This window comes from Phoxinus phoxinus (genome assembly GCF_949152265.1).
Source record: "Phoxinus phoxinus genome assembly, chromosome: 3".
Taxonomy (NCBI): Eukaryota; Metazoa; Chordata; class Actinopteri; order Cypriniformes; family Leuciscidae; genus Phoxinus; species Phoxinus phoxinus.
Window position 1 is genome coordinate 9,218,845 of NC_136878.1, and position 27,693 is coordinate 9,246,537.

At 36.4% G+C, this 27,693-nt stretch overlaps 1 long non-coding RNA gene across 1 annotated transcript in view; it reads right to left on the reverse strand.

Moving 5' to 3' along the window:
• LOC306995705 overlaps positions 1-27,693 on the reverse strand; it is a 248,280-nt gene that overhangs the window by 143,228 nt on the left and 77,359 nt on the right. The window contains exon 3 of the long non-coding RNA XR_013796916.1: positions 11,222-11,356. This is a non-coding gene — a long non-coding RNA (uncharacterized lncRNA). The remainder of the gene's footprint in view (positions 1-11,221; positions 11,357-27,693) is intronic.

Here is a 27,693-nt window from a genome sequence, read left to right on the forward strand (position 1 = left end):
TCTGGGTTTTGCATTTGCTGCTCAATGCTTGCTACACAACACAATGGTGAAAACCCAGCTGCAAGTTCCATGCGTAGCATAGTTTGCAGTGCACCCATTTCCAACTATTCTTTTAATAGTCTAGGAATATTATAGGCACACTTTTGCATATTGCAACTCTTACATACAATGAAAGTGATGTCCATTATGATGAACCTAAAGTATCTATTGTTCTGTTTTATGGATGTCATATGGATTTGGAACAAAATGAAGATGAATAAAGGACAACAGAAATGTCAGTTTGGTGAGAACCATCCATCTTATACTGTTCAAATGTTTGGGGTCGGTGAGATTTATTAAAGTTCTTTCTCTTTTTAAGAAGTATCTTATGCTCACCAAGGGTGCATTTATTTAAATAATAAAATGTTCAAAAGAACAACATTTATTTGAAATATAATGTTTTATAACAATGTAAATGTCTTTTCTGTGACTTTTGAGCAATTGATACATCATTGCTGACTTAAAGTATTTTTTAGTAAAGTAACTTTTACTAGTGTATGCTTTCTCGGCACACATTTCTAAATACAAATCTGTGGATTACACCACACACTCACATTGATTAACTTTCAACCATAAACATTTGTATGTACAATTGTTTTCTTTTTGATAATGCTTTACAAATTTTACATAACATACTTCATATTGCTAATGGTCTATTTACACTGTTAACATAAAAAACTGATTGCTGACATTAAATTGCAGTATAGGCCATCAGTGTGTTATGTGTTGAAGTGAACTTAAAACCTGTTGCTTAAAATACCTTGCAATTCACAAACTTCTGAGCACGAAAATAGAGAAACAGCAGTGTGTTTGGCCTTGTGTTTCCTCCTTTCTGGATCTCATCCTCTCTAACATGTTTCTCACAGCATGAAATACTGTCCAGGCACCGCTGTGTTGCACTGATCCTTGACACCTGGCCGGACCCAAGAGAGAGCATTGTACAGTCTAGTCAGTGGACAACCCAGATTTTACAGTGCTGCCCTAGCTCCTGTAGGTCGCTCTGCCCGTCAGTCACACAGCTGGTGCTAATTTCCCTTCAATGCCACGTTGAGCGCCATGACGGAGGAACGACAGCCAAGAAAGCTTCCTCACGCCGTATCACGTGACCTTGTAGAGAAACCTGCAGTTCATCCAACTTTTCAAAGCTTTTTTAGTGACATCATGCATCTTGCTTTAAGCTTTACCAACTTCCTTTAGCGCTTTGTTTGAACTGCCACTCATCTCACTGACAGGAGGGCTTGACAAACTTGTTTTGCAGCTGATGAGATGCCAGTGTGGGAACGTGGCCTGGGCAAGAGAAAGAGAGGGATCTCGGACCACCTGCTGTCCACTCAAAAGCCTCTCCACTTTCATAACACAGGGCCAGGGAAAGGCCAGGCAAACTATACGCCATTTGGCAGTAACGAACTAAAGTGCACAAGCAGCTGAAGTATAATTGGATGTAATGAAGGCTAACTGAGGAAAAGCCATGCTGGATTTCATGACCTTGGAATTAACGCCACCCAAGAAATGTATGGGACGGACCACATATCCACCCCTCATTAAATCTATAATAAACACGGACGAACTGAAACATGCTATCGGTATGCCCCAGACGACTATTCGGCGGGATATTGATGTTCAAGATTACAGGAGATGAATTTAGTGCATCTCTGTAGCTATTTGCAGTGAAACTGGATACACAGGAGGCCTCGTCCACCAGAGTTCACAGTTGGCTCTGGGGGAAAACGTGAAGATGATCTTTCATTGTCACCCTATCAGTCATGACAATAAGAATACTTGGCGCAGCGGTGTTGGTGGTCTTTGGTTGCTATTGCTAATATGACAACTAGAACATCATTCTGAACATCATTGTTGATGCTGTTCCATTGTCCATGTAGAATGACTGGTTTATCTGAAATATGGATTAATTATACATTATTCACATTAAATATGAGCCTGTATATCATAGCTCTTTGTAGTCATCTGGGAGGTATGAAAAAGATAGTATTTATTGATTAGCTAGTGGACCTAATTCAACTGAGCGCTATTACTCATTAATTAATTCTTCAATATTCATTGATCTGACCTAAAGCAAAAACTCCTCTTTTCCCCATAATGTTAACACATCAAAACAAAAATGTCTCTAAAAACCCACAGAAATAGATATTTAATAATAAAAAGGGCACCTTTTTCTTAACTTTCTAACATTTAGTGTACAATTTACTACATTATTTCCCCATTCAGTCGTATGCTGGGAACTACAAATACCCTTCCAGTCAATGCCAACAAAAGGATTCAAGTAGTCCTGACACAAAAGGGTTTTAAGTGGACTGAACACAACGAAATAAAGTTGCAACATAAAGATCACAAAACTTAGCCCATGATTTACTCACCCTCGAGTCATCCTAGGTGTATATGAAATTCTACTTTCAGACAAATACAATCTGAGTTATATAAAAAAATGTCCTGGCTCTTCCAAGCTTTATAATGGCAGTCAATGGTTGTTTCTGTTTTGAAGTCCATAAAAGTGCATCCATCCATCATAAAAGTGCTCCACACGGCTCCGGGGGTTAATAAAGGCCTTCTGAAGCGATGCGTTTGTGTAAGAAAAATATTCAAATTTAACATGTTACAAAGTAAAATTCTAGCTTCCGGCCAAACAAACATACGCAGTCTACTTGCGCATATAGCGCAACTTACACAACTTATGACGTAACTTACGCAACGTATTAAGCTAGTTATTTTTCTTTATAAAGTTTTAAATATGAATATTTTTCTTACACAAACTCATCGCTTTGCTTCAGAAGGCCTTTATTAACCTCCCGGAGCCGTGTGAAGCACTTGTATGATGGACTGTATGATTTAATTTTATAAAAAAGGCAGGACATTTTTTAATATAGGCTAACTCCGATTGTATTTGTCTGAAAGAAGAATGTAATATACCATATAGGATGACTTGAGGGTGAGTAAATCACGGGCTAATTTTAAGTAAATTGAACAAGCAGCAAAAAAATAATAATTCTATCAGTCTGAACAAAGAGAAAGAGTTTAGTTTAGGTGGCCAACAGCATATGGTACATTATGCATTATGAATTCGGGTGTCCCACCTGGCTTCCCTTGTCAAGCTTTAAGGTAAGGTTTGCTGCTGAACAGAAGCTACGATGATCCGTCAGCCAAACCAACGCTAACTAGCATAAACCAACCAGTACTTCATGCTAGACTACGCTGGTCTTTTTATCAGGGTGACAGCCAATCTTTCAGCAAATAAATCTACATTTGACACTACAGACGTTTGCTTGTTTATAATGAGACCGGTTGGACACTAGAGGAGGTGGCCTATGGCATTTCTTTAGCTTATTTTTTGGAAAAGTTGAAACTGCATGACTTTCTGAGTCTCCTGGGGGACTTCTGGAGAAGATGGAGGGTGGAGGGTTAAGGGAAAAGGCCACCCATATGGAGAGCAGCTGATTTTCCTAGTGTTGTATCCAATGTACACATACACCCCATTCACATATATACATATGCACACACACCCTCATAAATACACTGAGGCGTACATATATAATCTTCTATATATATATATATATATATATATATATATATATATATAGTAAAAACAAATAAAATATACCAAACAAAAAATATATAAAACCAGATTTATGTATAACACTGAATGACATATTAAGAGTTGATTTCATAGATGTTATCTTGAGTATAACTATTTTCTCTTGTTTTTAACTTGTTTATACTTGAAACAACTGAAACAAATACAGCAAGAAAGTCCCACTTAAAACACGTTTTAAGTAAATTCATCTTGTTCAAGGATTTGTAGATACCAAAAAGACTAATTAAAAACTTCTTACGAAGTCATTTTTTTGCAGAGCTTGAATCCAGCATATTGATGTAGCCGACAAGGAGATGCTTTTTATTGAACGGCCAAAACAAGCAATTCACAGGCCATAACTCTTTGTCTCAACGGCTCTTGTCTAACCATAAATCATTGGGATAAAGTGCCCGAGGGATCTCATTTATTTAGTTACGAATATCACCAAGGCACCGTGTACGCTTGTGCGTGTATTTGTAAGTAAGGACGGCAAGCAAAGTATTGTATCCATGTATCACAGAAACGGCATGCGTTGTGTTGTATGTGTGTGTGTGTGACGAGCAGTGCTGGTGGGTTCACTGGTTGTGCAGTATAAACATATTGTGTCATGCTTCAGCTGAGCGCTGGGAACTATTAGCATCAGGCCTGATGTCAATCACACCTCCGTGCTCTGTTAAAGAGGGCTGGAAGAAACACAGCTTAAACTCTAGAGAAGATGTTTTAATAATTATTCCTAACTGCAAAGGAACTTCACATGACCTGCATCCATGTTATTTCCAGGCAAAAGACAGACGGCTAAAGGCACCGCTCTGAGAGTGATTCCATCTGTCTAATGTCATCGACTTAAAGTGTGTTTGATTGGCAGAGCCACTGTTTGGTCTCTGAGAGTTTTTTTTACAGAGAGCATTTGGTTTGATGCCCTGTCCCCATCATCAAAGGACTTAAAATGGACTCAATCACTTTAATTGTGGAATTCAGGATCAGGATTGAACATTTCCCCCACCAATGCCCCTAAGCGAAGACACATATTTACAAGACAATACACACAGTATACACACACTCAAAGGGCTGCAATTCACCTTTAAGGCCTAGTCACATACCAAGTCCACACTTTTGTCATAAAAAGTGCACAATGATTTAAAACAAAGCAATGCATCTTATATACCCTACCTTACTAACTATAATTAAGCAGTAATTAGGAGTTTATGGAGGCAAAAGTCGTAGTTAATAATAGCGAAAATTGGATCGTAATTTAATGTGTGACCAACGATGAGAAAATGCATTAGTGCAATTCCATATGGCAAAACAGCACTTCTTTTTATTGTGATAGCGTTTTTTTATGAAAAATAAATATATTCTAATATATATATTTGCTGCAACGCAACCATACGTACATTTACTCGCGTTTTCATACACTGAAACATACAATATTGAGTAAAGCATCAAATATTTACGTATTAACTTTTAGAAGTACAAATGTGCAATTTGTAACAACGATGTAGAATACAGGTAGGCCTACATCACAGAAAACAAAACGTTTCATTTTGCAAGTCATTAAAAAAGGATATATAAAGGATATAACCTCAATGAATATAACATTTTGTCAATGCAGCATTATTACCCATTGTATTATTATCTTTGTATATTTAGGAAATTTACTATAAATTCTGGATGAAAATTGTTTGGTGTAGGAATCCAAGGAGATGAAAATTTTCAGAGGACACAAATTCCACGTAAGATGCCATAAGAAAGCTTCAATTATTTTACTTTTGTGTCATTTAGTCATATCAAACAACAGGCATTTAGAATGTGACTTAGACTGTCTGACTCTGAAGCAATTCTGTATTTGCTAAAAAAAAAAAAAAAAAAAGCCCAAATGACTATTGAGAAAAAACTCTTGAGAAGCTTGGCATATCGGTCAAGATTGAATGGCTGAATGAGCTGTAATGTACTTCCAATGTGATCTCTTTCATTTCTACTATCCTCAGTCCAAATCACAACACAAAAACATCTTCGAAAGAGGATACCTAGGGCCCGGGTGATAATCTTACCATAGTTAGCACTTCTGCAGGAGTCCACATAGAAACCTCTCAGTTGACTCCCCAAAGGAAGTGCCATATACAATCAGTTAAGCAGGCGCTTCAGGCGAGTCTCAGAGGCATCGTATATGTTTCTCTTTGGTTGTGTAACACCACCCAGAGTGTTCTGCTCGTAACAAAAGATGCCTCAGGTTTAATGTTTCGGAAATCTTTATGGACACGACCCTTATGCTCAGGCCGCTGGTAATTAATATTGTTGACAAAGGAGCTCATAATTTTTTCCTTCGCTGAGATGCAATGTTCTTTACAGGCTAATGGCTGCAGAACCATATTGGCTCCTGGAACCCTGTGTGGACACAAGTAGAGGGGCTGACAGGGAGTCTCGGCTGAGCAGGGTGCTGCGTGATTGGTCCCCGCAGGGTTTATGATTAATGAGCCTGGGAAAAGAAGCAGGGGCCGCTGGGAAATCCTCTATTCTGTTTCACTCTACAGAGAGCGTGCTGAACTTTATGTCAACAGTGGACGGAGAACAGCTCTCCCGGTCTGTACTTGCTTAAAGGCCAAAAACTAAATGAATTTGCTGCATTTGCAGGACAAAAGACTTAAATCAGCAATATTAAACTTGCACAAGATGAATGGTGAAAATATAACAACAGTATGTACTGCTGAAAAAGGAGCCACTGAGTAATACAGCGTACTTTTGGATGTCTAAAACTGAAAGTCTATATTAAAGAACGTTCTTTTTGCAAAGCGTCTTTAAATAAAACAAAACAGCATATGCATACTGTACACTCCACGTGTTCATCGCACTACATCAAAGTGTTAAAGGGGTTCTGGTTTATGAGCAGGGTCTTTGGCCCGGTCCGAGGGGTTCCGTTGGCTTCGGGCCCCGGGTCTTGCTATGGGAGGCAGGCATCTGTCTGCCCTCGAAGCCATTCACAACATTATGCTCCACTAGGAGCTTAACAAAAATATTGCCTGTTCTTTTTAAAGGCCAGACAGCCTCAAAATACACCCCACATCACAGAACGACGGTTTGGATTGCAGAATGTTTCCCTGTCTGACCCTCACACCATCTGAAAACTGTTTTAAGGTTGAAATATGGGTTGGAATTAATCTTTTGTCAATTTAAATATGACATGGTTTGTATGTCCTAAACATAAAGAGCAGATGTGTCCTCTGATACAATTGTACATTTTCCAGCAAGTGACTTCAAATGTGTTCACAGGTCCCGTTTTCTTAGATTCCTAGAATGTATTAAGTATAATATTGCACTGTGACATTGACATTTAAAAACATGAAAATAAACACTTAAAAAGATTAAATTGACAAAATATTTTTTTTAGATCATTCCTGCTTTTTTTCTATGAAGATTAAATAGTTATGCATTTTTATTTTGGTAACACTTTATTGTAAGGTGACGTAGTTACATGTACTGTAACTACATGTACTTACTATAGTAGTAACAGTAAATTATGCATAATTGCATGTAACTAACCCTAAACCAAACCCTTACCTCTATAGTATGTTCATGTAGTTAATTAATATTAATCAGTACTTATGCGATGTACAATGTACAGTAACTACATCACCCTAAAATACAGTGTAACCCTATATTTATTGTATTCTTGTTTGAAGAATTAAGAAGTTTCTTTTTTTCAGTGCCAGGAGTACTAGCCTATGTTCTTTAATGCTATCATAAAATAGGGAAAAAAAATAGCCTGTGTGACTTTCATTTTTCTTCAGAACACATAAAAAGATATTTAGAACAACAGATATTTTCACGAAATACCTTCTTTTGTGTTCCACATAATTTTTTTTTTATTAAAAAACTTTGATCTGTCAAGGGTGCACTTAGTCATTTCCCCCTCATTATTATTATTTTACACATGAATAAAATTAATAGTATTGCTTTTTAAATGAAATCTTAGAGCTTTAAACTGAATTTAACAAGTATAATAATGCATTGTGACCATATTAACATTTCAAAGCATGGAAATACGCACTAAAAATGGTTCAATTGGCGGAATCTTGTGGTCTAACTTTTTTTATACTACCACCGCTTAGTATAATTTCAGGCAGCAAAACTACAAAAGCATTAATTCCACCCATTATTGTCTGGAGTCAGATTGCGTATGCTCGCTGAATGGGTCGTGATGACACATTTAAAGCAGGATATTGTCTCACCCATTACCCTCTATTCATATTCACAGATGCAATGCAGGGCAATATTTATATCATCGACAGCATTAAAAGCAACAACAATGGCTCAATGGCTTCAACGTACGTCAGAAACACAGAGGTCAAAACAAGACAAAATCCCTTGTCAGTTTGCCTCCACCGAATCAGTAACGGGTCACATAGAGGGAAGAAAGAACAAGCGATTGTGTTTTGTTTTTCATCTCAGCTTCACAAACAGAGCTACTAACAAAGTGACCCATCTGAGCCACTTCCTGCCATTCTGATTGGCCTAATTGGGACCTGTTGACAGAGAGTCCCATCCGAGCAGGAACCGGCCAATCAGCTGCCGGCATCTGTCATCCCCACCACGCCGGACTTCCAGCAGGAATAAATGCGCTTTCTGTCTCTTCGACCTTAATGACCTTCTCATTTTTATGAACGTTTTAATTGTCTCCAAAATCCCTTATATTGGTAGCTCAAAGTAAGAGTGTTTGGGCCCATAGAGATATTACATTTCAGATTGCCTAAAAAGTCAGTTATTTATTGAAAATAAAACAAATAGGGCATACTGTATGTGATTGAGTAAAAAAAAAAAAAAAAACCCCAGCAGAATATGGGACTATATATTAGGTTGTCAGCTATGTCTCTTTCTGAAACAATTACACATTTCTATTTTAAAAAGTAAGATGTTTCATAGAATTTAAATGTAACAGGTTTTGTTAAGGTGCACTTTAAAAATGATTTAGTCATTAAAAGATAAAAGTTTATAGTTTGGATATAAGCACTGATATCAATGGAAGTGGTCAAAATAGAGTAAATCACCTTTTAAAAGCAGCTTGGCTCTTCAAAACAAGACTGTATCAATTACATTGTTACACCAGTAGGTGATGACATTGAAAAGTGACTTACTTTTCTTTCTTTTTTTTCATTGAATCATTAATTCAAGAGATTTGTTCAAAAACGCTGATTCATAATGAAACAAGTGATGTCACAAACAAATGATGAAACAATCATTCATTCATTCAAACCTATTTTTTTAAATAATTAATTCAAAATGAATTTAATATTTTTTAAATAGACTGCAGCAATTAACATTTAGTCAAAACCTTAAGTAAATGACGTGTTTTCTACTGTATGTGTGGTCTATTCAGAATTGTAGGAGAATCCTGATGTCTATTTAAAAAAAATCGTGATTCTCAATTTATCCAGAATCGTGCAACTCTAACCCATTGGATGAAGAATTCAGTCTTCCTTTCTATTATTTTTTCTTTTCTTTTCAATATCCAAATCACTTCTTAGGCTTCTTAGTACTATGGAGACAATGGAGCATGACCAGCCGCATATGATATATTGACAATGATAACAAAAACAAGACAACAGCAATTGAATGCAATTGAAAAATTATATATATATAAGAAAATTAAAAATATGACAAAACTATTATGAGGGAAAGGGTAACAACAAAATATTAACAATGCCATTTCATGGAAAAACACAGAGGTTATGCAAATAATCCAACCACAGAATGCTGAGAATTTGAGAATCAGCTTGAACTGAAACGGACTAAAATAGATTCAAATGAATATGACATCACAAAATATTGACACTTATCAAAAATGTAAAGCTATGGCTAAAACAAAAAGCTGTGTAACAGATCAGATCATTGCAGACCAGTGCATTTTCATCCACCGATCTGAATTCTGAGCACATTCTGGTTTTGATTTAGTTCATTATCAAAAGGCCCCTGTCAGGTTAAAGGGCGCTATTTGTTCTCTTTGATTCCCACTGACCCAGGCAGACCAGCGCTGTTGGGCAGCTGCGGGCAGCCCGTTTGCCTCTTTGTGTGCGTTACTGAGCCCTCCTGTCTTCAGTGTCCATGTCCACACAAAAGACCCTTAACAGAAGCTGTCAGCAGCCAACACCACAGCGAGGATGCTAAGCACGGTCTCTCCTACAGATCCCTTCAGCTTGTGTTTGTACAGACCTGAGAGCTTGATACAGTTGAAATTACTTTTGTTTAGTCTTTTCTTTTAAGACAACCGCAGCTTTCACAGACTGTTTGCCCACTTTTGAATCACAGATGCTGCAGCGGTGTTCTCCAGGGCAAAAACGAAAGACCAAAAAAGTGGCAAGGTGTCCAGCGGGCTGCCACACTTTGCACCTGAGGTTTGGATCAATACAGTCAAGCGATGACATGTCAATTTGCTGGGAGAAAAGACACGCTGTCCGCTCAAAGGCAGTGGTGAGAGACGCGGGCAGGTGAATTGTTCACGAGCGGATACAGTGTATCAACACCTTCCTTTTAACTGTTGCCTGCTTTATTTTCTCTTTACGCCGTGGGCATGATCTGTTTTTTTTTTTTTGCACGTACCTGATGTTTGACCATTGCTTATGAAAAGTGATACTCTTTTTTTGTCCCGTTGGCCTTTAGTTTATTGTTTTTAAAAGAATGCAATGTTTATGAGCTATTGCATGGCACACAATGCCAAAGGCCAGCTGCTGCTCTGCTATTATTTGATGTTTGATACATTCAATCATGTTACTAAGAAACAGAAACACGGCGTCTGCGGGGACAAAAGCATCTGCCTGGCACATTGATTCGCTTGTGAAGACCATTTGAAGTCGTGCTAGACAGGTGTTGGTTTGGTTATGAGTGAACAATGTAACATCTGAACCTCAATGGCTCAATACTAACTACCCATATGTGCATTTTATATGACTTCCATGCACATTTAACATGCAATATGTCTCCGGTTTTAAAGTGAACTACATGGATCATTATTATTATGAATGACTCGCACACAGTTTGAATGCTGTTAAAAGCTGAAGCCCCTGAGGCCCATGCTAGCAAGCGGTTTGCGCACACACACATAAACAGACACACAGACTGACTGCAGCTCTACTGGCCAACAGATGGCACTAATAACTAAAGTGGTGCACTGTCTTTGAAAGGTGAGATGCATGTGGGCTGGAATTGTTTTTGGGATGCAAAAGAAGAATTTCTGGATGTGTATATTCTCACACACTCAGAATCAGAAACTGACTCAGCATTTCATAGTAACTAAATAGGGTCAGTATATCTTGATTTCTATATAAAAGCATGGCTCCAATAAATGCTGTAAATAAAAGGGCAAAAGGTCTAGGTCATAAAATCATTTTACCTACAATTTTATCCCAAATTTAAAGGTGAAGTGTAATATCTGTGCTACTAGTGTCACAATCCCCAGTCACAGCCCAGTCTCCAACACTACAATTCCCAGAATCCCTCTTGGTCCCCACCTGCACTCACTTCAATTAATTAATCACATCATCAGCTCCCTATATAAGCACACACCTCAGCTTCAGTATAACCTTGAACGAGGAAAGACTCTCTTACCTGTTCTCCGTGTTGCCCTGTGTGCATTCCTAGTTCTCCTCATCTGTTCCTGGAGTTATCTACCTGCAATACTTTTAGCCATTGGACCAGCCACTGAAGTGTGTGCTATCAGGTTCCCTTCACCATTTTCCATTCCTGTAAAACAAAAGAGACTGTTACCCTCATCATCATTCTCCATATTCAAGACTGTGCACTTCTACTCACCCGTTCATCCTGTGTTCAAATCCCTAATAAAGCTTTCTGGATTCACTTAACCCCTGTTAAAGTGTATATTTCCTGACAAATAGCGTCAGCAAATATAACTAGTAAAAAAAGTCTAAATGTGTGGTCAAAAATTCTGAGACAAAAAGGTCAATAGCGTAGTGGAAAGTGGAAACAATAGTGTAGTGATGCAAGCACCATTTACACAAAAGTAACTTTTTAAACCAAGCAGCTTTCTGTTGGTAAACTTAGAACATTTTGACTGATTGGCATTTTGAAACATTGAAATATTGACTGATTGGCTTCATCACTGTCTCCTCTCCACCAATAAGCTGGTGTCTGGTGAAAATACGCAGAACAACAGCAAATGTTACTACACCTTAAAGTCAGCACGAAATAAAAAAATGATAAATGCATGTTATGTATCTTTTTGTGAACAATTCATCCGTTTCATTTTTAAAATATTTTTTGACCCTCATGTTTAATCAAATTGACATAACTGGACCTTTCATTCAACACACCAAACTTCTCTCTGGTGACATATACAGGACTTCTCCAATCATTTAGTTAACTCAAACCCCGCCTCTGTTAGATCCAATTAATCTGCCTCAACTTTCGAATACCCACATCTTAAAATCCAATCACCAACCAAAGCATAGAACCAAGTTCCTGCCCTACATTTTTTCTTTTTCGATAATCCCTTACACTCAGATGCACATTACAACACAATAAAAAAGATCTAACACTACTTCCGTTTCATCAAGACTTTAAGACTTTCCAAAACACTTCCCCCATCTGTCATTTTTTAGACAAACATTTAGTCCCAGCCCAAACTTTGGCTAAATCACTGTTGTTGTGGGCTGGTTTAGATGCTCAAACAAACAGAGGAAATGTCTAACAGGAGATCCACCACCCCTAGAGGGTCAACGGTGGTACTGCGGGGGCCAATTATTGTTAGAGCTCAACTATTTTGTTTTTACAAAAGCAAAAGCACAATATTACATTAACCTTAACCAAACCTGAAGATTTACCTTAATGTTTCCTTGTCCCTCATAAAATATAATCTACAATATGACTCAGTCAGTATACTGTATATCAGTAAAGGTTAGTGAAATGCTCTTGCAATGTAAGCATCATAATGCATCATGTAAATACGTACCTCACTTATCAAGGTCTGAAAAAAGTTTAAAACCCTTGGAAAAGAGCAATGTTTTGAAAGCGCCACAGTTTGTCAGGAAGTCAACTTATAAATGGGGTACTTATAGTTCTCACTGCATATTAAAGTGTGTGTATATATGTTACCTGTGCTGGCAAAAGTAGTCGGAATGCACACAGGATAATTTCAAGCTACAGGCAAAACAAGTGAAAGTATAAAAGTATCTTTATGTGTTCGTTTTCTGGGAGGAGTACCTTTCCTTTTTCCATGAAAAACATCCGATGTGTAACATTATTTTACATCCGTGCGGTAGTCTACAGCTACAGTATCTTTCAATAATGTTAAATCAAACAATTGTGGTATCATGGAAAAAAAGTTAAATATATATTTTATATAGTTTTGACTTGGTTTGTGCCAGATTTGGTAATATTACCAGGGATTTTAAGGGGGTGTTGCAAGGTGATTAACTCGATTTTTCTCAAAATTGACTTTGCTGACTCAGTCGACTTCAAACACCTGTAGTAACTCAGTCATTTTTTTCCCCAACAAATCATACATCATTTTGAAGGGTTTTTTAATAGAGAATGTGAAAATAACAACTCCTTTTTGAAAATGTGCACGTTGTGGCTCATTTTGCCAGGACGAGTATATACTCAGAGAATATACACACATTACACCTTTAAGAATGAAAAAACTTGAAGGTACAGGTTTACTCTTGAAAGATATCAGAATTCCTATATGTTTTGTCACATTCAGCAGGGTGACGGACCATGTTAAAACCTGGATGAGTGTGCTTTCAGATATTTATCTGTCTGCCATTACTAAGAGAGAAAGAGAGAGGAAAGACAGTTAAGCCACTACTATTCAATTAGTCTGACTCATTTTGAAGGGTTTCTTGAGTTTACTTTCCCTCCTTCACACTTTGACAGTGTAGACAAAGACCTGCCTCAAACTACTAAACCCTTTGCTCTTCCCACCCACATTAGGAGACCGCATAAGATCATCTTGTCAGACAGCGATTTTATAAAGATTTCCCCAAACCCAATAGGGTTTATCGAAAAATTAGCGTTCAGGTAGCACAGGCTCGGGGAAAGGCTACCAGGACTTGCTTAATTCCCTTCCCCCAAACGCCCACATCAACACAGTAACAGTTTCAAGAAAACTGACAGAAGATAGACAGGCCAGAGGGATGTCAGACTGGTCTTGATCGCTGTCTCAAGTTCTTTGAAACATGCCAGAAACAATCCTTTCACAGAGGAACGCAGACAGGGCCACTCTGTCCTAGCCTGGCTTGAATGGGGCTGCTGAACCCAAACCTGGCCAAGTTTAAGAGAGGTATTAGGCCATGTCAAAACAAATTACCCCGACTACTGTGCTCTAAATGGCTTTTGGTTTTCATGTAGTCATTCAAAGTGACAGGCAAAGAGCCAATGTGCTCTAATGCTCCAGAGCTGAGAGAGTAGGGCTAGTCTTTCGGTACTGAGGTCAACCGTGACATTAATATCATCAAAAAACATCTCTTCTATATAATATGGCGTTTATAAAACTAAAACCTAAATTGATAAATAACGTTCTGTCAATATATGTACAACTATGAATGAACCACGTTGTCTGACAACATTCAAATATTTAGTACAGTTAGGTGTGTCATTTATATCACCAGAAAAATAAAAATTTTTATTATTGATTTATTTATTAAAACATTGTCAAATGGACATAATGAAGATTTGTATTTTCATTACACATATATGGCACATTTTTCATATTATTTTATTATTATATACATATAGCCCACAAAATATGATTATATTGTATATTTAAAAAATAGTATCTGTAAAATATTTAAATGAGCAACTGCTGTTCAAAAATAACTATTTTAATATATTTTACAATGCAATTAATTTGTGTGATGCCAAGCTGAATTGTCAGGAGCCATCACTCCAGTCTTAAGTGTAACATGATCCTTCAAAAATCTTTCTAATATGCTGATTAAGTGCTCAAGGAATATTAAGTTGTGCTGTTTGATATGTTTTTGGAAACCATGACATGTTTAAAAGATTATATGAACAAATATATTATTTAAATACAAATCTTTTGTAAATATAAAAACTTTTGGTGTAATTTTTTATAAATTTTTAATGTGTCTTTGCTGAATAAAAGTATTCATTTATTTTTTAAAAACTGTTACTGACCTCTATCGTTTGAATGATAGTGTATATATTAATTTAAATATCTTTCAGCGACATTGCTGCAATAACTTACAGAGTAATATGTGCCGTATTTTCTGTATTAGTCAAAGCATACTGTAAAAAGTGATCAGTTGACTTAAAAAAAAGACAGGAAACTGATTGCCTTAAAATTATTAAGTAAATAAACTTCATGTAATTGAAAAAATAGGTTATGTGAACATGGAAGTTTATTTACTTAATAATTTTAAGATAATGGGTTTCCTCACTTTTTTAAGTTAAGTCAACTGATCTTTTTACAGTGACGTTACAGTGACACATTTTTTTTATATAGCTGGAGGCAAACAGCTTTGATCAAGAGTTTTCTGGTATATCATAAAACTGCAAAATAAAACACAAAATGGCCTTTGGAAACGATGCAATCAGACACGCTCTTCCTCTTGTATACATTTCTCTCACTTTCTTCAACTCAAAGCGTAAGGTAGCCAGTATATGTAACATCATAATTCACTCCAGATCAAAGTAACTTCTGTTCTAAACTTTTTAAGGCTCATTTGGTTATTGCAAGAAAGTACTGTGTATATGTTTATAAGCTCCTCCATATGTTATTGCGCCATCCAAATGTTCAAGTATGCTGCCCTCACACCTGGTCAGCCATGCATACCATAATCAAGCATGCCGTTTGGGTCTGCAAAACCACTTATTTAGCCCTCTGTCGAAGCAGGTAATCATTTCAAACTCACTAAAACAGCATCCCAACATCCCTATATAACACATTACACTCTGCCCTAACCAGATGGCTTCTGGATTACATGACTATACAGCCAAGGGACAGAAAATCTACAGCACGGGAACCATGAACAACAACACACTGTAAAAAATTATTCCCATGATTTGTTAACACAACAAATTTTCTTTTGTCAAATCAACTTAGATTCACTAAGGTTGTTCAGATAACAAAACATTTTTAGTTTAGGTTGATTAAACTAATGGCTTGACGGCAATGCACTGATATAAAATAAAAACATTAGTTGATTCTACTAATAGAGATAGTTCACAAGACCTCTGAGTCTTAATTTTCCCTGCGCATGCGCCGAACGACCGGGAGTAAACAACAGAGACGACACTTGAATGCGAAGGCGCGATTTTCTTCTCAGCCTCTTCAGAAGCAAGGAAAGACGGTTTATGGTAAGTAATTTTTAAATTCAATGTCTTATAGGCTGTTTTTGTCTAAGGGTAATTAAATTTATTTCCTAGAAAATCAGAAGATGGTTTAAATTAATCTATAAGTAATAATTTCCCCTCAGAAATTCCAGAAGTTTCCATTGAGGTAAAATAGTGTTTCTTATGTCATCTTTAACGTTACAGTTTAGTAAGGCTGTTAGTGAAGCGTTTCAACCTTCAAATAATCCCGATAAATAATAATATTTTAGTCATTTTTCATTTTCCCCGTGATTAAACACGAATGCGTAACGTTATTGCCCGTTTTAAAGTAATAGCAGCTAACGTTAATAATGCATTCAGGTTGAACGGCAATAAGTCGCCTTATAGAGATTGTAACGTTACTGTTATACTTATGCTTCTGAAGCAATAAGTGTTCAAATTAATCTTTTTTTTGTTATATTTCAGACTTGTTAAGCTTATGGACATGTTTGCCACACGACGTAACAGTTAACTTGGATCACACCAGAACGGGAAGACGCCATTTTCTTCACAGCTAACGTTAGGCTGTTTATGGTAAGTAACGTTCATTTTAAAATTCAATATGTCTCTGTCTCAACTGGTTTAGTCTAAGATTAAATAAGTTATTACCCTTCTAGGCTGTCGAGGTCTGGTATTGTTGAAAAAAAAAAATCGCTTCATCTAAATGGCATGAGACTTTACTAACGTTATACTTGCTATACTTCAGTACAGTAAAAGTGCTACAGTTTGTTATCATAGTAATTTTATAGTAAATCCAAAAGCAATGAATGGTAAATGAGCCAAGAGCAGAAATTTCATATAATTGTAAGTGTTTGTTTTCCACCAGGTGGCAGAAATAGTCCATGTTATTTGCATGAATGAAAATGAGTAATGGGGATCTTATTTAAAGTGAATTTTACTCCACAACTGTACAGTTAAATAATATAAGTTAAAGGTGGAATAGGTCATCTGGGAAATGCTAACTTTAGCCTGCTAGCTTTGAAAACATAGATCCCCCCTCCTTGCAAATCATGTCCAAACCCACGCATTCTCCAAAACCATGAACGAAGCAGAAGCGAGTCGTATGGAAGTAAAATAATGGCAAATGTTTTTGAAATAAAAAAGCCTGTTGAATTGCACTACTTGAAAAAAAAAAATGCATTGCATTAACCATGCTTGCATTTTAATGCATTGCATTTTTATGGGCTGAAATTCAACATGGTTGTATATTTAAGCTGTGAATATTTCATTTCAAACACATTTTCATTAATACAAATTAAATAATAATAATAATAATCCATATTCACCTTTTATATTTCACTTCCAAAATATTCAAACTGTTTAAAAATACAACCTATAATATTCAACAGGCAATTTTTGGTCCACTTTATTTACAAATTCGCTTCCACAAATTCAGTGGTTCAACATTGACATCCAGGAACTGCAGGAAAAGCAGTATATTACCGAGCATAATCTCCATCTGCTGGTAATCAACCTCACCAGCAGGGGGCGCAAGCGTGTGTTGTTGACGAAGACCAGAGCAACAGTTAGAGCAAGCCATTCATTCATAAAAACTGATTTATAGAAATGTAAGTGTATTTGTGATTATTATGAGGACTGTTTTTATGTTTAATTCAGTGTCTTCACGGTCCCTGTGTAGCCTACATGCATCTTTCTCTACCGTGAACGAGATTATAATGTTATTCCCCGGTGCTGATGTACAGAACGAATGTTACATTTGAGGTAGACATTATTTCTCTTGGTTGTTTAGTTGCCTTAACTTTCTATCGTGGCGATGTGTTGCAGGCTACTGGGTTTCCCTCAATAATTCAGGATTGCTGGACATATAAAACGCTTAGCTTAATGGACTAATACAGTGATATAAAAGACCAAACTCGCACTTTATTGAGAAGGCTGTACTATATGGCTACAGGCAAACAGACTCAGAATATGAACTTAACACGCAAAGTTTCACGCTAAGCGTTTCCCAGTGATATACTGGTTATAAGTTGGCTTGACGTTGGACATTCGCGCATTTAGGGACCGTCTCTAAAGTTACGTACGACATTGGTATACACGTTTCTAACTTCAATAGCAAACTTCTATTTATTTGAATAAATATAAATAAATGAAAAAGGTGTACATCATGCTTGACACCTACATGAACACTTTAGAGTTGGTTTATGACTGTAAGTCATTCTCTTCCAATGCTATTGAAGTTAGAAACGTGTATACCGATGTCGTGTAACTTTAGAGACGGCCCCTAAATGCGCGAATGTCCAACGTCAAGCCAACTTTATAACCAGTATATCACTGGGAAACGCTTGGTGTGAAATTTTGTGCATATTCTGACTCTGCTTGCCTGTAGCCAAATAATACAGCCTTCTCAATAAGGTGCGAGTTTGGACTTTTATATCACTGTATTCGTCTATTAAAGGACAATTCCGGCGAAAAAATTAACCTAGGGGTAATTAACACATGGTTACCGAGTCAATCGTTCTCTGGGATGTGTTTTCATGATAATCGAATGTAAAGAGTTTTATCTCTAAAAACAGATTAGCTTATAACGCTAGTATATGGGGCATCGAATATAAGTAAAAAGAAGTCGCTAGTTAATACCACTAACAAGGCTCAAAATAGCCTCACACTAACACGGTAGCATAATGAGGGTCCCTACATGCAAACCGAAGCATTGAGAACTTTGTAAATGTTCAGACAGTTTAATAAGAAAATACTTTATAAAGACAGTACACGTCGCGTATACAGGCAGGAGCCATCTTTGGAAAACAGTCTCGACCAGTCAAGCCACGAACGTCGTGCTAGTCGATAGGTTTAAGTCACAGTTCAGCTCACGTAGCACGCCGTTCGTGGCTCAACTGGTCGAGACTGTTTTCCAAAGATGGCTCCTGCCTGTATACGCGACGTGTACTGTCTTTATAAAGTATCTTCTTATTAAACTGTCTGTACACTTACAAAGTTCTAAATGCTTCGGTTTGCATGTATGGACCCTCATTATGCTACCGTGTTAGTGTGAGGCTATTTTGAGCCGTGTTAGTGGTATGAACTAGCGACTTCTTTTTACTTATATTCGATGCCCCATATACTAGCATTATAAGCTAATCTGTTTTTAGAGATAAAACTCTTTACATTCGATTATCATGAAAACGCATCCCAGAGAACCATCGACTCGGTAACCATGTGTTAATTACCACTAGGTTCATTTAGCACCGGAATTGTCCTTTAAGCTAAGCGTTTTATATGTCCAGCAATCCTGAATTATTGAGGGAAACCCAGTAGCCTGCAACACATCGCCGCGATATAAAGTTAAGGCAACTAAACAACCAAGAGAAATATATGTCTACCTCAAATGTAACATTCGTTCTGTACATCAGCATCGGGGAATAACATTATAATCTCGTTCACGGTAGAGAAAGATGCATGTAGGCTACACAGGGACCGTGAAGACACTGAATTAAACATAAAAACAGTCCTCATAATAATCACAAATACACTTACATTTCTATAAATCAGTTTTTATGAATGAATGGCTTGCTCTAACTGTTGCTCTGGTCTTCGTCAACAACACACGCTTGCGCCCCCTGCTGGTGAGGTTGATTACCAGCAGATGGAGATTATGCTCGGTAATATACTGCTTTTCCTGCAGTTCCTGGATGTCAATGTTGAATTTACTGTCGAATTTGTGGAAGTGAATTTGTAAAACGAAATAAAATGGACTGAAAATTGCCTGTTGAATATTATAGGTTGTATTTTTAAACAGTTTGAATATTTTGGAAGTGAACTATGAAAGGTGAATATAGATTATTGAATTTTTATTAATGAAAAGTTGCGATTTTCTAGGCCGTTATGGCTAGGAACTATACTCTTCATTTGCAACTTTTCATTTTCCGTCGGTCTTAGTACACGATGTAACTACAGAAGAGTCAAGGTTTAAAGGGATAGTTCACTTTGAAATAAATTTTTGATATGTTTTAGCTTACCTCAAGGGCATTTTTATATGTCTTTAAAAATGTCTTTGTTTCCACAGTATTTTCAATTTTGATATTTTTAGGTCAAACCGTTGTTGTCTGACAGTCATATCATGCAGGTCTATGGGGTCCACCTCAAAGAGCATGCACAGAGAAGTCCAAATTAAACATGATTTAATGACTCGTAAATGTAAGTACACATTGATGGCCTAAGACACAAAACGAGCCGTTTGTGTGAGAAAACTAACAGTATTTATATCGTTTTTACCTCTTGTAACACAGCCACGTCCAAAGTGATCTGAGGGTGCGAGTGCATCCTGGTGTGTGACGTGTGCGCAGACTGGTGCATAGATGTTTACACTAGATGCCGCCTTGGCTACGGCAGTTCATTTGAACGAATGTCTTTAATGCGGCATCTAGTGTATATATATCTATGCATCAGTTTGCGTACACGTCACACAGAAGGACGTGACTGTGATTACAAGAGGTAAAAACGATATAAATACTGTTAGTTTTCTCACACAAACGGCTCGTTTCGTGTCTTAGGCCATCAATGTGTACTTACATTTACGAGTCATTAAGTCATGTTTAATTTGGACTTCTCTGTGCATGCTCTTTGAGGTGGACCCCATAGACCTGCATTATATGACTGACAGACAAGAACGGTTTGACCTAAAAATATCAAAATTGAAAATACTGTGGAAACAAAGACACCTATATCTTGGATGCCCTTGAGGTAAGCTAAAACATATCAAAAATTAATTTCAAAGTGAACTATCCCTTTAAATAAGAAAAATATCAAAACTCTTTGGTAATTTTTTTGAGAGAGATGCTAACGGTCTAATCAGAATCAATGATCTATGCTAAGCTATGCTAAAAGTGATAATGCCAGACCTGGAGATCGTCTGAATGGATTCGAAAACGGTAAAACTGTTTAACTCTAGGGGAGTTGGAAAATGACCCTATTTCAAAAAAAGTGGAGTGTTCCTTTAACACTCATTCATTGTTACCTACAAATGCTTTGTAAATTTGTAATTTTGTGATTCATAATAATTTCCTTTTTCTCTTATTAGCCAACTGATGAGGAAGAGGTGGTGAAGGGGATGAATGTTGGACTCTTGGTGGTCACAGAGGAGAACACTGCAAACCTCCTCCCAAAGGAAATAATTGATGTGGCTGTGGTGTTAGAGGAGGACATTGTGCTTGATGGCTTAAAATAATATTAAAAAGGATATTAAAGGAGAATATTTCTCAAACAGCAGTAAAAGGGTTAGTTTACCCAAAAATTAAAATTGTCATTATTCACCCTCATGTCGTTCCAAACCTGAAAGACATTCATTTGTCTTTGGAACACAAATTAAGATATTTTTAATGAAATCTGTCAACTACCACTGTCAAGCCCCAGAAAGGTAATAAAGACATCATTGAAGCAAAGCACTCGCGTCACTTCATAAACTTGAGGTTAATCCACTGGAGTCACATGGATTACTTCAATGATGTCTTTATTACCTTTCTGGGGCTTGAAAGTGGTAGTTGCATAGACTGTCAATGGATTGACAAAAAGCTCTCAGATTTCATTAAAAATATCTTAATTTGTGTTCCAAAGACAAATGAATGTCTTTCAGGTTTGGAACGACATGAGGGTGAGTAATGACAATTTTAATTTTTGGGTGAAATAACCCTTTAAAACTAACCCTGCGAAGCAGGTTTCTTCATCTATTCCAGATTTTTAAAGGCTTATACCAATTTATAACATTTTATAATGAAAGGGTTAGTTCACCCAAAAATGAAAATTCTGTCAGTAATTACTCACCATCATGTTGTTCCAACCCCGTAAGACTTTCGTTCATCTTCGGAACACAAATTAAGATATGTTTGATTAAATCTGAGAGCTGTCTCACTCCTCCATAGGCTTCTTAAGGGATTGAAACTTGCCAGCCCAGAAAGTTATTAAAAACATCATTAAAATAGTCCAAGTGGCTCAACCATATGTTTATCAAGCGACGAGAATACTTTTTGTGCGCAAAAATAGGGATGGGCATTTTTGTCATTTTCTCATTTCGATCATCAACAGGTCTCAAAAACGAGTAATTAGGGGGGCGGGGCTTGTGCGGGGGGCATGGTGTGTCCGTCATGAAAATGTTAGGAAATGTTACATGTAAGACTGTTACGATAATTAATGTTGACAAATAAAAATATGACATTAAACATGAAAACATGAACGTATGACTAGAAAAAATAACACTATGATGCATCAATGTTTTCGAAAAAGAAACATCTAAAAGGAATAGCTGCTTGAGGTAAAGCTAAAGAGTAAATGATAGTAAACTGAAGCATGGTCTACGACAACCTATGAGATTAATAATCAGATATCCTAGATACAGAACATAAACATAACATTACAACTTGCATGAACAAAAGGACGCGAATGTTTCTTTTTCGAAAACATTGATGCATCATAGTGTTATTTTTTCTAGTCATACGTTCATGTTTTCATGTTTAATGTCATATTTTTATTTGTCAACATTAATTATCGTAACAGTCTTACATGTAACATTTCCTAACATTTTCATGACGGACACACCATGCCCCCCACACAAGCCCCGCCCCCCTAATTACTCGTTTTTGAGACCTGTTGATGATCGAAATGAGAAAATGACAAAAATGCCCATCCCTATTTTTGCGCACAAAAAGTATTCTCGTCGCTTGATAAACATATGGTTGAGCCACTTGGACTATTTTAATGATGTTTTTAATAACTTTCTGGGCTGGCAAGTTTCAATCCCTTAAGAAGCCTATGGAGGAGTGAGACAGCTCTCAGATTTAATCAAACATATCTTAATTTGTGTTCCGAAGATGAACGAAAGTCTTACGGGGTTGGAACAACATGATGGTGAGTAATTACTGACAGAATTTTCATTTTTGGGTGAACTAACCCTTTCATTATAAAATGTTATAAATTGGTATAAGCCTTTAAAAATCTGGAATAGATGAAGAAACCTGCTTCGCAGGGTTAGTTTTAAAGGGTTATTTCACCCAAAAATTAAAATTGTCATTACTCACCCTCATGTCGTTCCAAACCTGAAAGACATTCATTTGTCTTTGGAACACAAATTAAGATATTTTTAATGAAATCTGAGAGCTTTTTGTCAATCCATTGACAGTCTATGCAACTACCACTTTCAAGCCCCAGAAAGGTAATAAAGACATCATTGAAGTAATCCATGTGACTCCAGTGGATTAACCTCAAGTTTATGAAGTGACGCGAGTGCTTTGCTTGCTCAAAAAAAAACTTGAACGTGCGTTGGAGATTGATAGATTAATATTTTGTAATTTTTTTTTTTTTTTTTGAGCAAGCAAAGCACTCGCGTCACTTCATAAACTTGAGGTTAATCCACTGGAGTCACATAGATTACTTCAATGATGTCTTTATTACCTTTCTGGGGCTTGACAGTGGTAGTTGCATAGACTGTCAATGGATTGACAAAAAGCTCTCAGATTTTATTAAAAATATCTTAATTTGTGTTCCAAAGACGAATAAATGTCTTACAGGTTTGGAACAACATGAGGGTGAGTAATGACAATTTTAATTTTTGGGTGAACTAACCCTTTTAATGCTGTTTGAGAAATGCTTTTTAATATTTGTTGAGATTTGTTATGAAATGTGGCCTCACTGGCCTGATATTTTGTGGTTATCTTGTCAACAGTTTTCTTATTTCATTCACTTTATGAGGTTGTACATACTCGCATACTCAATACTTGTTTTGTTTTATTGAACAGACAAAATATTGTTTTGAGCAAAGGATTTTTGAAATTTGAAAAATGAAATTTTCATGTCATGTTCATTAAATGTTTTTTTATTTTTATTTATTCTATTGCACTTAATTCAAGCTGATGTTAATGTCATTACACTGGCATTTGTTTATTCTCACACATGCTTGACATTTATAGCAACAGCTTGTGTCCTGCTGCTTTAATGTGTTTTAATGTTTTTATTGAAGCAGCAGTTAATTCTATCATACTCATTTATACTAAAATATACTTGTCAGACAATTCAATGAATTCATATTTGTGTGAATGTTATAATAAATGTTAAAGTTATGGTTTATTTGTGCTGTTACTCCAGAATTCGTTTTAACAAAAGAGTATTTGTCATGTTAAGTTGTGTTGAAGTTGATTTAACTCATAATTTTAAGGCAACCGTGTAAACTTTTCAGTTAATTGTTACAACAAACTATATGTAGTTGATTTAACTCATAATTTTAAGGCAACCGTGTAAACTTTTCAGTTAATTGTTACAACAAACTATATGTAGTTGATTTAACTCATAATTTTAAGGCAACCGTGTAAACTTTTCAGTTAATTGTTACAACAAATTATATGTAGTTGATTTAACTCATAATTTTAAGGCAACCGTGTAAACTTTTCAGTTAATTGTTACAACAAACTATATGTAGTTAAGGTTAAGTTGAGTGAACTTACATTTGTAAGTTAACTTAATTCCTTTGATTGCTTGAATAAGTTGATATAATATGTAATCTTAAGTTATGACAACAAAACAACGTTAAGTTAAAAAATAATCTTTGATTGAAATAACAAAATAATAGTTGAAACAACAAAATCACTTGTTGTAAAAACTCACATTTTTAGTTTCAATGAACTCAAAATTTTAAGGCAACCAGGTAACTTACTTTTTTGAGTCAAACTAACAAATCATTTTTTACAGTGCAGGCTGTCGGCAAACAATTAAACAGCCATTTTGTCTTTTGTTTTCTAATTGTGGTGTGAAAAGAGAAGAGGTGAGAGTGGAGATATTAAGTAGAGCAGCAGGGTTCGAGGGCATAGCTGTCATTGCCGAAGGCTTCACTATGCGCCCACTGAGACAATGTCAAACAAATTGCGGTAAATCAGCATGCTGACAGATAAAGATGAGTGACACCAATCTGGCTCTGACATAAAAGTGTAAAACCAGAAGTGTTCACTCTTCCCTCACATAAACCAAAGAGTCAACCCTTAAAACCGCTACATTTATAGTGCTGGAGTATGGAAATATAATTATACGGGTCATGTCTGTTCAGCAGTATACCTTTGAACTCAGTAAGGTTAAAAAAATGAATATACGTGTACTGTCATTTTGGGAAGTATTTTTTATAAATGGGCATTCCATGCTCTGTTCACACAAAACTATCAGTTAAACCAGCCTTTCTCAAAGTGGGTGCCGCGGCACACTGGGGTGCCCCCTGACTGTGTCAGGGGTGCCGCCAAAAAATTACGTAGGCAAAAAAAATTTAAAAAAAAATTGACATTTCATATAAATATATTTTAATTTACATAAATACATTCTTCTTCTTTTTAAACATATAAACGGATTAATAAAATTGTAAATTCATTTTAGATAAATATATATATATATAAAATTAACCATAAAAATCCGTCTCACATCAGTAACTGTCATGACGTCCCCACCGGGGTCGCTTCAGCCCCCTAGGGAGCCGCGCCCTAGAGATACGCGAATGGGCTATTATTTCATCCGCAAAGTTTTGCATCACAAAACTCATCTGTCCGCCATCCATCCGCAAAAGCGTTTTTGAAAAATTTTCAAAACTGCACCGCCCGCCATCCGCTGATTGGGCGATGGAAGGAGACTAGAAAGCTCTTACCTAACAATATCAGTAGTGAACTCCGTCTCTGATCGGCGCACAGGGACAAAAATAAACAAATAGCATAAATTAAACGCACTTCGGCAAACCTGACCTTATCTGATGCTACTGTACAATATTTTCATTGTAGCCTAATAGAAAACGCATTTTGGCACATCATTTCAACATGCTGCTATTTAGCCTACTACTAATGAATGCCTATTTCACTTTATTTTTTAGCAAATAGATAGAAAGCTCGAATAAAATAACAAGTCATTTACATTATAGGCAAATTCTACGCACTGTTATGTCAGGGTGACAACTAACATTATAGGACAGCGCCGCCGCTCCCACCAAATGCAGACATCCCAAGTCTCCCGGGAGTCTCCCGCATATTGATAGCGGCTCACTGATGCCCGCGAATTAGTTAAAATCTCCCGGAATCTAGAGCGAGCGCGCCCGCGAGACATAGACTGTGCTCCAAACCGCGTAGCGCGTGCACGGCAGAGAGGGAGAGAGAGCAAGAGACCGCCTCATGAAGCGCATGTAATACCATTCCACTATTTTCTTTTTTTGGATGTAGGTATAGTCAGATATACCTATAATAATAATAATTAATTAATAATTAATACTATTAATATCCCTGATAAAAGGGATAATACCCCCGGCTTGTGCATGCGCGCATGTAGATCTTTCTCCCTCTCTCGTTGCGGATTATTGTTTGTGTGTGTGGGTGTATGTGTATGTGGGTGTGTGTGCATGCGCATATGGCACGGATGAAAACAAGTACTATATGGAAAAACATTCCTGCTTATCTCTGGTGCATTTTTTAACATGCATCTTTTTCTTATCGTATTGTATCTGATTTTATTTATTTTTGTCATGTCTGCCCCTTTTTATTTTATTTTAACTGCATCCTGCACTTCATTTTCTCCTGTTCTCCTGGTCTGGATATGTTGTTGAGTTCTTGTATTGGGCGGTCCACCTCTTACGGTTTTATGGCATTTGTGTCTCTGATTAATTATTTTGTGAATTACTTTGCAAACCTGTGTTTTTAAAGGTGCTATAAAGTTGCTATAAAGTTGTTGTTATTATTGTTATTGTTATTTACAGTTCGTATTATGCTCTGTTCATTGCTGTCCTGTCTAAATAAACAGGACTTTTGCATTTATATTTGGGTTATGCAGTGTTTTAAATTATATTTTACACTGGGGTGCCTTGAGATTTTATGCACTTTTGAAAGGTGCCCTGACTGAAAAAAGTTTGAGAAAGGCTGAGTTAAACTTTGTTATTTATGTAAAAATAGGACAATTAAAAGGATGGAAATAAAGAGCTAAAATTATTCATTGCTCAGTGAGGGATTGACAGTTAGCTTACTTAGAGCTCAACTTCAAGTGAAGTTAAATATCAATATGTCAGTTTAAATACAATCTTTTGTAATGTTGATCATTTTTGTGTGGTTGTTTTTTGCATGATATTTTTTGTATGTTTGTATGGTATTTTGTATACACTGATGTTCGTGCAGTTGTTTCCTACCAAATTATGTCACTTCCTGAAGGATGATGTATATATACATACACTCTAAAAAATCCTGGGTTGTTTTAACCCAATTTTGGGTCAAATATGGACAAACCCAGCCATTGGGTTACATTTTTAAATTGCATTTTTTATCCAAAGTTTGGGTTTGTCCATATTTGTCCCAACATTGGGTTAAAATATGGACAAACCCAAACTTTTTGAATTATCCCTTTAACATGAGTAAGTATTCACTCTAAAAAATGCTGGGTTGTTTTAACCCAATGTTTGGGTTTGTCCATATTTGACCCAACATTGGGTTAAAACAACCCAGCATTTTTTTAGAGTGTATATACAGCCTATATTTGGGTAGGTTTTAGAATTCATAATTTTTCTTTTTCCCCTAATGACATCATCCTCCAGGAAGTGACATAATTGTGTAGAACACAACAGCACAAACATAGTTTATATTTTACCTTATGATTGGGACAGGAAAATGTACAGCTTAGTAGGAATGACCCAAGTGCAATCTGAGACAGGTACTAACATACAGAATATTTTAGCTCATGGTAAATATGTATTATATTGTACAACAGCGACATATTTA